The sequence below is a fragment of the Rhinolophus sinicus genome, chromosome 1 (genome assembly GCF_057876585.1).
Source record: "Rhinolophus sinicus isolate RSI-liver-muscle chromosome 1, RSI-T2T, whole genome shotgun sequence".
Lineage (NCBI taxonomy): Eukaryota > Metazoa > Chordata > Mammalia > Chiroptera > Rhinolophidae > Rhinolophus > Rhinolophus sinicus.
The window spans coordinates 31772900-31788775 of NC_142501.1; the positions used below are offsets into that span (position 1 = coordinate 31772900).

The window sequence follows — 15876 nt, forward strand, 5'->3', positions numbered from 1 at the left end:
AATGGATTCCTGCCATCTACCGTGACATGGATGGTCCTGTAAGGTATTCTGCTGAGTGGAGTGTCAGACAGAGAAAGACAGATGCAATGTGACTCCGATTATATGCGGAATGTAAAGAACAAAATAAACAAAACAAAAACAAACTAATAGATATAGAAAATGTTTTGATGGTTTCCCGATGGGAGGGAGGTTGGGGTATGGGTAAAAAAAAGGGGAAGGGAATAAGAAGTACAAATTGGTTGTTACAAAGAAGTTATGGGGACGTAGTATATAACATAAGGGATATAGTCAATAATATTGTAATCACTATGTATGGGGTCAGATGGGTACTAGATTGTTGGGGAGGGGGTTGGGGGCAGAGTGGAAAAGGTGAAGGATATGAAGAAGTACAAAACAGTCATCAGGATATAAAGTAAAGCCTAGGGAACATAATCAACGATAGGGTAATAACTAGTGCCAGATACATACTAGATTAATCAGGGGGATCACTTAAATTATATAAATGTCTAATCACTATGCTGTACACCTGAAATTAATAAAAAATAATACTGAATGTCAACTGTAATTGAAATATTAAAAAGGGGAGAAAAGTTGAAGGGGAATAAGAGATCCAAATTTCCAGGTATGAAATAAGTAAGTCATGGGGATATAATGTACAGCATAGGGAATGGAGTCAATAATATTGTGATAGCACAATACAGTGTCAGATGGTTGCTGAACTTATCCTGGTGATTATTTCTTTAGGTATATAAATGTAGAATAACTATGGAGTACACGTGAAACTAAAATAATATTGCTTGTTAGCTATACTTTTAATAAAAAAATCTTTTAAAAAAGAATACTTAATTGCTTAATAAATTAGAACTATCCTATAGGGTAAATATCAAAAGACTATATGATAATCTACTTCATTATATCATCTGCACAAAATTTTTACACTATTCAATTAAACTATTATTTTAAATTCTAAAGTATAATGAACTAATTTTTATTCCCAAGGTCGTTCCCTGAAGTAAACTTCATAGGTCCCTTGATGACTAATGACATGATTTCACTGAAAAACAAACTAAAAAGGAGACTTCTCTACATAACTTCAGAATTATTTACACAGAAAATGTGTCTAAACATGTTGCCCATTCCTCTCATATTCAATTTACTTAAACTGAAGAAACTGTTTCTAAGTCTGCCGTGTTTCCCTGAAAATAAGACCAGGTCTTATATTAATTTTTGCTCCATAAGACACATTAGGGCTTATGTTCAGGGGATGTCATCCTGAAAAATCATGCTAGGGCTTATTTTCCGGTTAGGTCTTATTTACGGGGAAACATGGCAGCTGCTGAGAAACAGAATCTTCTTTTAAACATGTCAGGTTCAGTAGGTGCTGGGATATCCTTCTGTTAGTGAGAATCAGTACGTCAAAGGACAAAATATCTTGCATACCATTCCCAGAATATATAAGGGATTTATACTCAACATGATACTAACATTTGCCTTGGAATTTGGCCTGTACAGCTCACCAAAGTAATACTAAACAGGCCATAAACATCTCAAGACACCGTCTGTGTACCCAAAAACTGCATATGATGTTTGTACGGGTAGTTAAAAATTGCGTAAACTGGTAATTCTCCTTATGGAGTACAAAGTCTTAATAAATAACAGACACAGGAAAATCAACATTTTCAAGAAAGGTTCACCTACTCCAGCCTTAACGATGACCTTTGAACTCAAGAATGCATTATACTTCCCAGCACCATAATAGTGATGTAATCAGTTACTTACTTTTGTTCTCCACCTAGTATATTGTGATATATTATTCTTAGCTCTTGTTTTCAAATCGTATAAACCTAGCTTCGCACCTAATTACTAGTAACAGAATAATAACAAAAAGATTCTTCCTGAATGAAATTAAATATAACAAATAAATCGATAAGTGCTATAAAAGTAATCTCTATATACTAAGAATTACATATATTTGTCATTCAGCTCAAATTTTATATTTAAAACACAATTATAAAATTGGATTTTTTGAAAGAGTTGTTCTTTAAAAACTTCCATTAATTGACTATTTAAATGTTTACAAGTTCCATCAATATACATGTATTTTAAAAAAAACTTTAAATACACATATTCACTACATTTTAGGTCCCAAGAAAAATGTTTACACAGAAATTTGGCAGTGTTAAGTCTATGGACTCAAAGCCAATAACAACCTCAGAAAGCTGAACTTGGTTAATAAGCAAATTTTCACAGTACAACTAACATTGTATAAACAATCCAAAGCAGTTAATATTTATAGGATAATCACAGTATTTTGCATATCAGATTAAGTTAAAAATAATTTTATGAAAGCTTGGTATGTCTTTGCTTTCCGAACTGTTAACAGTCAACAGATTTCTTCTTAGCTATAATATCTCGGAGAAAATTATTCTCTTAAACACCATGACCTAAGGGAAGGAAATTCTTTAAATCCCCATCTCCATAAGCAAGAAGCCAGGAGTCAAGAGGCAGGACCCTGTGGAACCTGTGGTACCAATTTCACCAAGTTCAGAATCCACTTGGAATACCAAATGGGAATTTAAAAGATTGTGCAAGGGTTTTATGGGGACTAAAAGTATTACTAGATGTTTCAAGGTCTACAAATACCCTCTATAATAATTATGCCTTTGAGAGCCCTCCTTAGCGAAGAAAATATTCCATAAACTGAAACTTACCTTCCCACACAGTCCAGGCAAAACTCTTCTAAGCAATCCTCCAGGGCAATACTGAGGAATTTCTCTCAGTTCACTCTTGGTGCCAAGTGACCTTTGGCGTATCAACAGACAGGGTGGGACTAGAAGCCTCAGTTTTAGCAGCTTACTACACTGAACAAAGTTTCTCCTTTGGTTTCTCTAGGGCGTTGACTAAGACTTCCTCTTCTTGTTAAGTAAGTAAACACAGCCACTACTACATTTCCAGCTTTTCCCTAGGATGGTAAAATAAAGCTTCAAATGGTGCAAATGATGGCTAACACTGATTGAGAGCTTACTGTGAGCTCCAAACTAACACTATACAGATAGACACTATTATTACTCCCCCTTTTTAAAGAGAGGCAATCCGAGCAATAGAGGTTAATAAGCAACTTGTGGGAATTCCAGATACAGCAATATGGCCAAGTAAGCTAATAAAGAAAAATTGCCACTATAAACACACAGAAAAGATTTTAAAAAAAAGAGTGTAACTAAATTTTAAAATCATATACATTACATTACTTACAATAAGAAAACCCCCTGGCACAAATCCAAAGCTAGAACCGATAGCCACACAACAGCAAATACTGCCAATTTTGGCTGCCCGGAATGATCACGGGAGTCTCTTCAGCGCTTATGGCTAATAGAACTTGGTAAAGAGATGCCCCCTCAAGGAGAAGACATCAGAACAAAGTGCTCTCTCAAGAGAGCAGAGTTAGGCTAGAGTTCTGGTCCTGGTTTTCTTCAACCCAGTACACAACCTGCACAACTGTATGTAGCAGCCCTAATGCCCATGTAGGGCCAGAAGAAGGGTCTTGGGGGTACCAGGTATAATGAAGGTACTGAGAGGGAGCTTGTCTCTGAGAATCTGGGTGAGAGAGCAAGGGAAATGTTAAAACCCTAAGCCTGTGTCACAACAGTGTTGAAGTTTGAATCTTATTTATACAAGAATATCCAAGCTAAGAAATTAAGATAAATTGAGTCCTGGGCTAGTGATATCCCTGGAGTATCTGAAATAAATAAACATAAAACAACTTTAAAGGAACACTCCATAAACAAGGCCACATGGGATTTCTACAAGCTAGAAAAACCAAAACAAAACAAAAGCAATCGCCCTGAAGATGAGTTTATAACTGAGAAATTACAAACTGTGTAGGGAAAATGATTTACTGTGATTGAGCATTAACAGGTAGACCAGAAAGAAACTTTAGTGCTCAACTATTTTTTTCCAATATGAAGATGCCCCCCAAAAAGCATAATTATTAAAGAGATAGAGCATGGGGAGGGGGGAGAACCTTATACAGAACAGGAAACTGAAAAAACTGGTTTTACAAAAACCAAACAATTTATATACTTAAAGATATGCATATTTCTCTGAAAAGAATACCCAGAGCTTTCATCAGGTAGACAGAAGTTTAAAAACGTATTTAGAAAAGCAATAATCAATGCCAACGCTCAGTTATCTGGCAGAGCCAACTTTTCTTCTGTCTCATCTCGCAAGATTCTGAACACTGCTAGGCAACTCCCCAGTCCTGGGAATTCTGACCCACCCCCCGGCCATTCTGAACCAACTCCAGTACCCTTACAGAAAAGCTGGAGTGGAAACTATGATCTCCAAGGGCCACCAAGATCCCCTTTTCAGAACTGAGGGTTTTATTGCCCAGTTGCTATAGTGCTGCCAGCAAACAGCCCTCAACTATCAGCTCTCTTGAGAATGGCCGTGGCTGAAGTGTCTCCTCACACAAGTTCATGCTTCCTTCCGAGGGCAGCCCACTTCCAAAGAGGGGCTGACACGGAGAATATAAAGCTTTGGTCCCTGCTCCCAACTAGAGACAACGGTGCAAAGGCATTCCAGCTCTAAAGCTCCCCATAGGGACAGATCTCCATTAAGATGGCATAGCAGCCTAACTTCCCCTCTGCCCAATACTGGTTCCTTCCTTCCCTTCCTTTCACAGGGGTTGATCCCCAGAGCACTTTCTAATAATCTTCCTGTATACTAATTTCCATTCACAGTCTGTGATGGGGAACCCAGACTGCCTTGACAGAAGAGCATCAGGGAAAAAACTAGCAGGATATGGGGCAGCATTAGCAAGGAAGTGAGAAGAGAAAAATAATAGTCTTAAAACTAATGGAGAGAACAGCAGAAAATACTAATATAATCTCTTTGGTGAGAAGATCAGTAGCAGAAGGGAAAGCCTTTTTCAGAATGAAAAAATATAACCACAAAATTCCAACCCAACATTTCAATGAACTGAAAGAAATGTTAGAGGGTATCCCAATTCCAATACCTGTCATTTTGAAGATATCTCTTAAACCTGTGAGTCTGCTAAATGCCAAAAGTGTTGCTGTTTGCAAATAGGCCCATTTATTCTTCTAAGTCACTTTCCTAAGTTAACAGGTATGTTTAACACCCTGCTGTTAAAGTAACAGAATTCTGATATACCTTTTGGTTCTGAATCATTGTTAAAGATGTTAATGACAGTTTTATAAAAGACTAATCTGGTACATGCTGATATATGACTAATCATTATCCAGAATACTCAAAAAAAAACCTGCATGGATTAAAACCATAATCATTCATATGCACACTCTGTACACAAAGGACATGGGACAAATCTAAACAAAGTTCATGGGTATGTATTTATTCCCTCACCCTTCTAAGGTGGGGCAGTTAACAGAAATTGGCCTAAGAAATATTTCATATTTGGAACATTATAGATTTGATTACTGTACATTTTTCCATAATTACTGAAGGAAGCACACACACACACACACACACACATCTCTACTAGTAACTTTGCTCTACATTCCACACTTTCTAACCACAAAGTAACCAGGGCAAACGAGACAGGCTGTAGCAAAACCTACCAACAAAGACAATCGGATCCAAAATGACATAAAGTCATTCACGTAAATTGTTAGGACAGCCAAGCAGAATGGAGCAGCAGTGTCACAATCTATTCATCTTGGAAATATAAGCAGAACTTCACTTTCACTTCCTGTACACTTCAAACTCAGTTCCTCATTTGTCTATCATTCCTTCCTCTGCTAAGATTCACTATCTGCTTTGTCATCTCTAAACCAACCCTTCTTCTCTATCTAACTATAGAATCTTTTTTTTTTTTTTTAAATAGGAGTAAGAAATTAATGTGCTACTAACAAGACAGAATCTAAAAGAGGTTTCTAGGAGAAACTCTAAACTACATATTGCCAAACCTCAATTACATACAAGCTAAGCCAGCTAAATTCGTTTGGGTAGAATGACAACCAAATGCTTTAACAACTTATCTGGAGAAGAATAGGAGATGCAACATAACTCCTATTTTGGGAGAATTGTGTCTAGCTACTAACATATTCTAGTGTTCAAAAGGGCAAACATGCATGGCATGTGAATGACAGGAAGAACTAATTTGTTCATATAAAAAAGATTACGTGAGTCACTATGGGTTTGACGCTATTGTTTGGTCATAGAAACCAGACTAAAAGTAGAAAATAAAAAACATACAAATGGGCACTTCTTGGGATGAATAAATAAAAATAGCAGGGCCAATATTATTGATTTTTCCTACAGAGTGGAAGAGTGAAATCATAATTAAATCTTAAAGACTACAGATGGCTTGAGTCTCTCTTTTTTTTTTAAATTAAAGTTTATTGGGGTGACAATTGTTAGTAAAGTTACATAGGTTTCAGGTGTACAATTCTGTAATTCATCATCTATATATCACATCTCTTAAAATTGAGGGAAATACTGATTTGACAAAGATGAACTGCAAAACGATGTAACAGTATGTAAATGAACATAATGGTAATTTTGCCTTAAATTGGCAAAGTTTAGGTATATACTAACACCTAAACACCACATAAATATACTTGATTATGAACTTTAAATGTTGTTTTCAATCTAAGAATCACTGTATAGTTCTGATATGTTACAATCTTATTTGGCAATGTCAATCAAAAAGTCAACAAAATTTTGAAGACGATGGTGGAAAAAAAGTGATTTCTCATTTCTATTTATGTCCCATAATCAAGGACATGTAAAGTGTAAAGACCTCAGCACTACGTAGGAAACCGAAGGCTTGTTTTTATGCACCACGTCTGCCACCTAATAGCTCTGTAACCTTGAGCAAGTAACTTAACCTGCAGCCTCCATTACCTCACCTGTAAAATGATATCAATGAGACAAATTTGTAAGATCTCATTCAGATCTAATATTCTCGAAGGCTTTCCTACTTCAAATTTAAAAGGAGAAAATCTACTTAATTAGATTTTGGCTAAAACATAGTAATTGGTAGTTTTACTCTTTTCAATACAAAATGGTAAATTTTCAGAAAAATTAAATTATCAAATAATCAGGAAACCTAATGATAAATGAGGAGAAATTTATAGTTGCTATGAGGACATCTGTAAATTCACCTCATAAATGATCACTTTTGATAGAACCTCCAATTACTGCTGAAAATTTCCATTTAAATACAGACTCTGCTGAAACACAATAGGTACAAAGAATTTCTAAGAGACAGGGAAAATGGAAGCTTTTGGCACATAGTATCAATATTTTTCATCATTATAAAGATTTCACTTAGAATTTCTTCATTTTACCTGACTCAGATAGTGCTAACTAGAATTCCACATAATTGGCTCGATGAATGCATATCAAAAGAACCGACAAAATATGCCTTTGAGCATTTTTTTAAACATAACATCATCCCCAAAAGCTGTGCTTTCAACAAAAAGTTAAACTCTAAAAAAAGTGATTGGTCTATTTTAGCTTATTACAATCCTGCGTGCTTCTGGATTCTTACGTGTCATTTGGAAAGAGAAAGGCATTTCATATATAAGTACCAATCCTCCTCGGAACACTTTTACCTTAACTCTGCAATACAGTCAGGAAATTATTATATTATGTGATAATGAGACTTAACCTCTCCTAAGTATAATAATGTGTTATAGCACTAGGAAGGAAGCGAGGGATGAAGAAAGGGGGGAGGGGGCAAATCAGCAAATACAGAAAATGAATGTTGATAAGATACTATCTTATAAAAAAAAAAAAATCAAAAGAAATGCCCGTTTAATTTCAAAGCATGTATCTACTGAAATACTGCAAAGAATTATATATATATTTAATATATATGTATATATATACTTTAACAATCTAATACTGAGCAAGCAGCCTTGAAAAATTAAATCAGGAGGCATCACAATAAATAAAATGAAATGCCTGTTTTCAGAGTAGCCTTTTAGAAAAAGCTGTGTAAATAGCTTGTCATCATTTGAAAATAAAACCTGCCGTTAAATTTGCATATCAATGATCCTTGAAGATTGTATATTACCAGTAAATATGTGTGTTAGAGGGGGCTTAAATCAGACAAGCTGTGTCAGTACAATACAGAACTGTGGTCATACAAAGAGAAGCCATTACAGCAACATTTCAACATGATCTGAAGCTGAATACCAGATACACTGATATTAAATTGCCAGAGGATATATGAGGTTTTTCTTATTTTATTAAATTTATTGGGGTGACAATGGTTAATAAAAGTATATAGGTTTCAAGTGTATAATTCTACAATACATCATCTGTAAATTGTGTTGTATGTTTACCATCCAAAGTAAAATCTCCTTCCCTCACCATGTATTTGACCCCCTTTACCCTTTTCTACTTCCACTCCACCACCATCCCTTTCCCTCTGGTAACCTCCATACTGTTGCCTGTGTCAATGAGTTTTTGTTTGTTTGTCTTGTTTATTTGTTGCTTACAGTTTTATATCCCACATATGACTGAAATGATATGGTTCTTGACTTTTTCCGTCTGACTTACTTCACTTAGCATGATATTCTCAAGGTCCAAGAGTGATTCAACGTCTTTAAATATCACTGAACTAGAGTTTGCCCAGGCAGCAGAATTTAGTTACGGCCTTTGGCTGAAAAGTATTAATACAATGAAGGTTTACCCTGGTTAAGCAACATACTAAGGGTCACTTTCAAGCTTATTTTCAGTCGATAAAATGTTGCTTCTCCAAACCAATTCTTAATCTTTCAGTTTTTAGTGACAATTCTATTAATAACAACAGTATCTAATGCTCTTGTATTCCTGACATGGGGCTACGGAAAATAGATTAAATAAACCTACGTGGAGAAGTGGCACATTGTGGTCAAAAGAGCCATGGATTTGAAAATTAACACCTTGATTTTTTGCCCCTGGCTCCAAAATTTAGAATTACATGACCTTAAACAAATCGTTAATCTAGACTATAGAATATAGTTGTAGCGAACTCAGGTTCAGTGTGAAACAGGTTCAAATACCAGTGCTGTTACTTACAGATGTATGACTTTGGCCAAGTTACTTCATTAAGTCTGTTTGTTTATCTATGAAACAAAAATAATGGTATCCTTTTCATAGAGATTGAATGAAATAATGCATGTAAAGAACACAGCATCGTATTAATGTAAGTCATAAATGGTAGTTTAAAAAAACATCATTACTTCTCTGAGTTTTCTTTACCTTTTAAGTAATCTGCCTCAGAAACCAAGATGTTGTATCTTAGAATAATTTCCTATGCTTCACGTTGTCTCTATAAGGTCTTTGATTACTTATGAAAACTGAGTCTTCTCCATATTAAAAGAGCTAAATTTTGTTTATATATGTAACCTTCTGTATTTGCCTTGAAAATCTTTTTTCACTTTGGTTAAATAGAAAATTAAGCCTTATTTCATAGTGATCTGTGATTCTAGTCAAATGTCCAAACATTTTTATATGTTTGACAAATTCCCAAAATCAAATTCTAAACAAAACCTTCTTCACCTCAAACTAATCTTGAGGTTTCCTAGAGGCCTCTGGAAAATCTCCAAGGATTTGTTTCTCACCTTTGTAAAAGAGAGATGTTAAAACAATAGGTTCAGGTGGTACATTAAATTACATGAGAAGCACTGTCAAATAAAAAGTGATGATAAACCCTCACAGATTATATGTATATGGATATAGCTAATAAAGGTATTCCAGAAATTGCATGAAGTTCATAGATATTTCTGAATACCATCTTTGTCCAATTATCTTAAATTGTTGTACACCACAGAAATAACTAAATTTCCTTATCAAATTCTGATGGGAACTTTAACCATGACTATTTTTAAGTCTTTTGTAATTCACAGACAGCCCTGTTTTACTCTGATTCTTCCCGGAGTATGTTTACAGTCAGCTACTGAGAGAATGCTCCATGATGCCATCACTTGTATAACCTTGAGACCATGCCACTAGACTAAGAATTTCCAGAACTAATAAAGAGGCCTATGGATTCATAAAACTGCTAACCAAAGAGCAAGCTGAACAAGAATTACATGGAACTGAATAAACTGTTATGGATAATTATAATTTGTATGACTTTTGTTTGAAGCATTGCTAGTTCTTTAATGTTTTGTTTTGCAGATTTAAGAAGTCCTTTCTCTCTTTTCTCTTTAAGCTACTTATAACATACAGTATTTTGGTAAATTATACTTTTATAAACAGAATCAAAGCATTTATCTTTTCTCCCTATCTGATCCCTCGAGAATTAGGAAACTGTGAGTGAGTATTCTTATTTTCATGGCAATATAGTTATTTGCATAAATTCAGTAAGAATCTGTTTTCCTTGTAACGGAACGCAATTGTAAATATTGGTTATATTACCAAGGCCTTGACTGGAATGTCACATTTGAGAATGATGTGCACAGAACCAGATATGACCGGACAGCTTTAAGGAACTACGGGTGGCTTTAAGGAGCCAATGCATATAAAGCTCCCCTTCCAAAAAAACTACCTGGTATCTGGTTTACAGAGTTCCCACATAACAGGTAAATAAGGAAGGTCACTTCCTGGAAGACCCAGAAACCTCAGGACATTTGGGGGACCTCCAGAAGAGAGGAATTCACCCAATGCTGTAAAGTATTACAGGCAAAGTCTGGTGGTGAGTCATTGGTGTGGCTTCCTAGCCTCAAGAGGCCTGTAAAAGTCCAATCCGAGATTCCTTACCAGAAGTTCCAGCAAAGCAGATGTAAAAAGCCTATATGGCCAATCGCTATTTTTGCTGCATGGATGTAAATAATCCGGCCAAGTTTAATGAGACTAGATTTATTTTGCAAACAAATTTATCTATGAAATCCTAGAAATGAGGGCAACTACAGAAAGAAAAATTGTGTGTCAGTGGAAAACTACAGCACATGCTTGCGGGTATTATAGTGCTGTTCATTGTCGTTAAGGTTTTGTTGTGTGGCTATAAACTGGACTAAATCCTGAATCCATCATCAACTCTCCTCCAGCATCTAGTTATAGCCATCCAAACTAACACTTCCAATTGTTCTCCCACATTTCTGACTTACAAACACTAAAAATTAAAACTGCCTCTTTTTCAAATCCCTGCAAGCTGAGGTTGCACAACTTGATATAAACTTCAGAGAAATCACCACAGCTCATGTGTGGACAACATTCATGCCCTGTGTGGGGGCCACTCAGAAATTCACCAGAATACCTAATGCTATCACCAGACACATTCAAACTACAAACCAGGAAAATCAACCATATTGCCACTGCCTGTCTTCACACCACCTGAAGATACTTTTGAGTCCAACGTCTAGAAATGTTCTTGACTGACTGTTGTGTGAACTAAAAAACTGAGGTTAAAGTTTGTTCTAATCGTTAACCATTTTTTTTCCCTTTTGGTCCATAAAAATGTCCAGGACTGAGAGACTGGCTCAATGGGTTATGGGATAATCTACTAACTCAGTTTCTACACTGTGAAACTTCTTGGGGAATTTCAGGCAGGGGTGGAATGATAAGGCAGGACATACTACCCTCAAAATATGGCACCTTGGCATATTGAATATTTTAAATGGAAGGAGTTTGAAAAAACAGCAGAAGTAGAAAAGTCACTGTGACCTTCCCCTAGACCTTCTCCCCCAAAACAGGTCATAAAATCCTCACATGAGAGGTGCTCTCCCTGTACCCAAAGGAAAGGTGCATCCTTATCTCTGCGGACAAGGGACACTGAGAAGAATCCAAACAAGCAGGCCTTGCTCCGTTTCCCAGTTTACTGCACTTACCTTATATTCAAGGTCCTATCATATTCCTTATAACCATATTGCCACTGCCTGTCCTCACACCACCTGAAGATACTTTGAGTCTAACGTCTAGAAATGTTCTTGACTGACTGCTGTGTGAACTAAAAACCTGAGGTTAAAGTTGGTTCTAATTGTTAACCTTTTTTTTTTTCCTTTTGTTTCCATAAAAAAGTCCAGGACTGAGAGGTTTTCATCAAACCCAGCATAAAAATAATGAGCTCTATTTCTTCATTTCCTTATGAAGGCTACCATGTCATGTAAAACTTTTATTAAATAAATGTGTATGCTTTTCTCCTATTAACCTGTCTTTGTTAGCTTAATTTGCATATCTAACCAGGAACCCTAAAAAGGTTGAGAAAAACTTTTTCCTCCCCTACACTCCACCAGTAATTTAAGAGATGTTTTGTTCTTCTATACTCTTACCAAACACTGCGTATCACTTGTTTTAAAAAAATCTATTACAATTGGATGGAGAAGACTTTTTTATACATCTCTTAGTTTAATAGTAATATTGATTTCTCTTTAAAACCATTTCCCCATCACTTTTTCAACATTTTCTTGATGATTTTTCACCATTTTTTCCTTTTAGATCAATACGATTCATTCTGTTCATTGTCAGGATTTTTTACTGTGTATGTATAAAGCATAAACATGCATAAGAGTTTTTCCTCTAGACCAAAATAAAGACACATCTTGGATTTATATTTTTAGTGTCAATTCTAAACCTATGACTTTTTTTTTAAAAGTAGTAGATTAGGTTTTTCTATACTCTCAATAATAATATCAGACATTATCCCTAAATCAAAACCACTTCTGTTTATCTTTTTATAAATCTAATGCATGTAGCAACCCTCTCTATATATTCCTGCCTAGATTATTCTAATTATATTTAGTCCAAAACAAAACATGCCTTTTTGACCAATTCCTAAGATAAGGTCATTTTATACTTCAGAAGATAAAATGTATATATTAACCTAATGCTACCTCTTCCATCCCAAACAAGCTACACCTTTATTTTTACTATGAACAGTGAATTAAGTTTTAAGATAATCAATACTTTGACTATGCTGATACTTAAAACATTGCTTCATGTAAATATTTAAGGATGCCTGTCATTCTTTCTTTGTTTCTTATTGACTTTGAGTAGTGCGGTATTCATTGATATAATAAAAAGATCTATAGCTTCTTAATATGAAATCAAAATATCACCTATCAGTCAGTCAATCACTATGGTTTATAAACTTTCAGAACTTGATGTCAAAATCTAGTCCTCATCCGAGACTCCCATATGTGCACCTGACATATATGACATGTTTTAAATACCATCAGAAAGCCTGTTAATTGACTTCAACATTAGGGAAGGCTAAGATTCAGAAAGAACAAAGCAGCTTTTCTGAATATTAATAAATTTCATCAAAAGTTTTCTATACCTTTAAATATAGAAATTAACTCAAATCAGCTATAATTCTATTTTAAAATTTGGCTGCTATGGTATAATATGTATATATTAAATAGTCATTTACATGGATTTTAAACAGATTTTTACATGGATCTTTTAGAAAGACACACACTTATGCATAACTCCCACACAAAGTCTCCTCGCATTGTTCCACTTTGTAAGGGGGCCTGTTTATAGACATCTCAGTATCTGCAAGTAATGAATATTGTTTTATTCTTGAAACCTATTAATCTTTAAGGCCCCCCCCAAAAAATTAAAATAGCATACAATGCATGAAAATAATGAGTCTTCAGTACACTTTATGTCATTTTGATTCATTTAACAATGAAATAAAATTCAACATCTACCAAAGGTCACTCAATCCTAGGTATCCTGCTGGAAACATTAAAAAATCCACTTCGTTTACTTCAACGTAAGCACTATTCTGTATTCATTCCATTAGGATACCACTAACCCATGGATCCATGCCAGTAAGTCATGATAAGCCAGCAGATCTTATACTTACCTGCTAGATCTCTAAACCAATTTCTACTCATTTATGGGGACTGTCAGTAATTACAACAGCAATGTACATTATCTCATACCACTAAATGTGCATTGCCTGAAGCCTTTCTCAGAGAGTATGAGCTCATGCACACTTCATATAGTTTATACAGCATTTCATTTGTATTATTCTTAATTCTCATACTTCTGTTAACCAATCAAAATTTATACAATAGATCATACCAATGACTCTTAGTCATATGGTGACTCACCCACAACTCAGTAATGACCTTGGATATCAAACTTGCAGAAATCTCATTACAACAGCCCAGCCCAGAATCATCATCAAAGAACAGAGATGAATGAGGAAATAAATATGAATGAGGAAAATATATATATAAATTTTAAAATTCATAAGCTGTCAGTAAACAAGTATCTATTATCATTTAATATAAATTTATTGTGTCTTAAGCATTTGTTGACATTTGTCTCACAAGAGTATGCTGATTGGTTCATAATTAAGACTGAGAATTTGTCCTTTAGGTTAATCTGTGTTACAGACATAGATACACATACTAAACACATACTAGTAACACAGGTATAGTAAAAATACTGAATACAGCATAAATCTAATAAAATTATACTTAAATATAAATAAAAGATCAAAAGATTTAATATGATGAACAGTGAGGAATCAGTCATAAAAACTGAAAACTCAGACAGAAAGTTTTCAGGAAGTAAACTTCCACTTCTCTTTCATATGTCAGCTGATATATGAAGATCAGAGTAGACATTAAAGAGCCTAATAAAGCAAGAGGATTAGGTATTTCTTTCATAAGAAGGACAACTTGAAGAACAAAGAATACAAGCAGAAAACCAGCAACAAACAAGAGGGATAACTATTGTCAAGGATGATAGAGTGATGGGATTTGGGGAGGAGACTAATTTTGGATTAACCTGTGGATTGCAAAATTCAGTTCCTGTGGTTGGCAGGGAAGAAAATCTGAAGAAAAGTACCTGGAGAAGGCAGCACTGGCTCAGTACTGATAGAAGTCAAATACTGTATGTGCAAAGTCCAAGTAAAAGAACTAGAACAAAAGTTCTATAGTGACACATGCCAGGTGAATTTGTGAAATAGTCAAGAGGGAAGTACCAGGTTTTATCAAAAGCTTGGATATCTATGGAGAGAAGCAAATAGTGAAGAGACATCCATACATATATACATACATACAGAATGCTTTGTTCCTGGAGACATGACTGATAGAGCAGGCATTCCTCAAAATAGTGAGATGGCAATAAGAGGCAGCTTTTGTAGTAAAATTCTGTAGCTTTATCTTTTTTTTTCTAAATTTAATGTAAGTTGGTGATTAGTTATCCTGCCCGAGCCCCCTTTGCCTTCTGAAAGATTTACAAATGCCAACAATGTAGTATGTACTATACAGGTAAAAATGAAATTATACAATCATCCTAGAAGCAGAAATAATTATTACCATTTTATTAATGATGTAGAAGTAAATGAGAGCAAAATCTCTTTAATTCAGACTAAATGTAAAACCATCTTGATTGCTGAGAGTTATGAGTTAGAGAAGACATATAACCAGAACTAAACTAATTTAAACTTTGTCTCATAGGACTCCTTAGATTTAAATTATTAAATAAATAATAATGACTATAATTCAGTAAGTGGTATTTTTTCAGGGTTTGAAATTCACTATATCTCTTAAATCATCATTCTACTCAGGAAATATTATTTTGTTTGGTTATGCACTAGTAACCACTGTTTTGAATTTCTTACAGGGCCTTTGGCATCCGGTTCTGTTTTCCTGGCTGATTTAATTTCTGAACACCTAGGACTTTATGCAGCTGGCTTTGCTATAGGCGCATTGACCTAAGTAGGAAATGTCATTATATCCAGTTTGACCATTTGGCATATAGTCTACATCTCCAAGTCAATGACCATTTCATTATCTCAAATTCATCCCACTTGTGTTCATCCCTCCTCATCCTTGTGTTACATTTTAAACCTAACTGAAACACCTTAACATTTCTTTTAATGTTTGTAGATACCTACAGGTTTAACTTTAAGATGGCTAACCCATCGCCACAGCTTATTAA

General features: G+C 34.9%; 1 protein-coding gene across 11 annotated transcripts in view; it reads right to left on the reverse strand.

The window, feature by feature from the left end:
- Window positions 1-15876, reverse strand: part of EPS8 (EGFR pathway substrate 8, signaling adaptor) — a 166466-nt gene that overhangs the window by 93280 nt on the left and 57310 nt on the right. Inside the window, exon 1 of one of the 11 annotated variants that reach the window (XM_088798149.1) lies at window positions 2712-2836. The exons of 9 other annotated variants lie outside the window; for them this stretch is intronic. The gene's annotated coding sequence lies outside the window, so the exon portion shown is untranslated. Of the gene's footprint in view, window positions 1-2711; window positions 2837-15876 lie in introns of those variants that run through there. One more of the 11 variants, XM_074325978.2, reaches the window with a different exon arrangement.